We start from the raw sequence: 608 nt of genomic DNA, 5'->3' as shown, positions 1-608 counted from the left end.
CTACCATATTTCATTTGTTAACTAAATTACAGCAACAAATTTGGAAAAGAAATAAAATATTTTTCATTGGACACATTCGGGCTCATTCCAGATTGCCCGGCCCTTAAAATGCCTTTAATGATTTGGCTAACTTGTTAACCAGAAATACAGTGGCTACTGTGATTGAGGAGGCCAGAGCCTCTCACTCACTTCATCATCAATATGCTACTGCCTTAAGATATCAATTCCAAATTCCCAGAGAAACTGCTAGGGAGATTGTGCGCTCTTGCTTATATTGCCCCACTGTTTATAATAGTCTACCTATGGGAGTTAACGCTCGTGGTCTCAAACCTAACATACTCTGGTAAATGGATGTAACTCATATCTCTTCATTTGGAAAACTTTTCTTTGTTCATGTAACTATAGATACCTTTTCTCATGTCATTATTGCAACATCTTATACCGGAGAGGCAGTTAAAGATGTTATACAACATCTCTTTACTTGTTTTTCATATTTGGGCCTACCAAAAGCTCTGAAAACTGACAATGCTCCTGCTTACACTTCTAAGTCTTTTCAGGAATTTTGTTTACAGTTTCAAATTAAACACAATACAGGCATCCCTTATAAT

Source organism: Bison bison, unplaced genomic scaffold, assembly GCF_000754665.1.
Source record: "Bison bison bison isolate TAMUID 2011002044 unplaced genomic scaffold, Bison_UMD1.0 scf7180017864154, whole genome shotgun sequence".
Taxonomy (NCBI): Eukaryota; Metazoa; Chordata; class Mammalia; order Artiodactyla; family Bovidae; genus Bison; species Bison bison.
Note: the sequence above shows the minus strand (reverse complement) of the source record.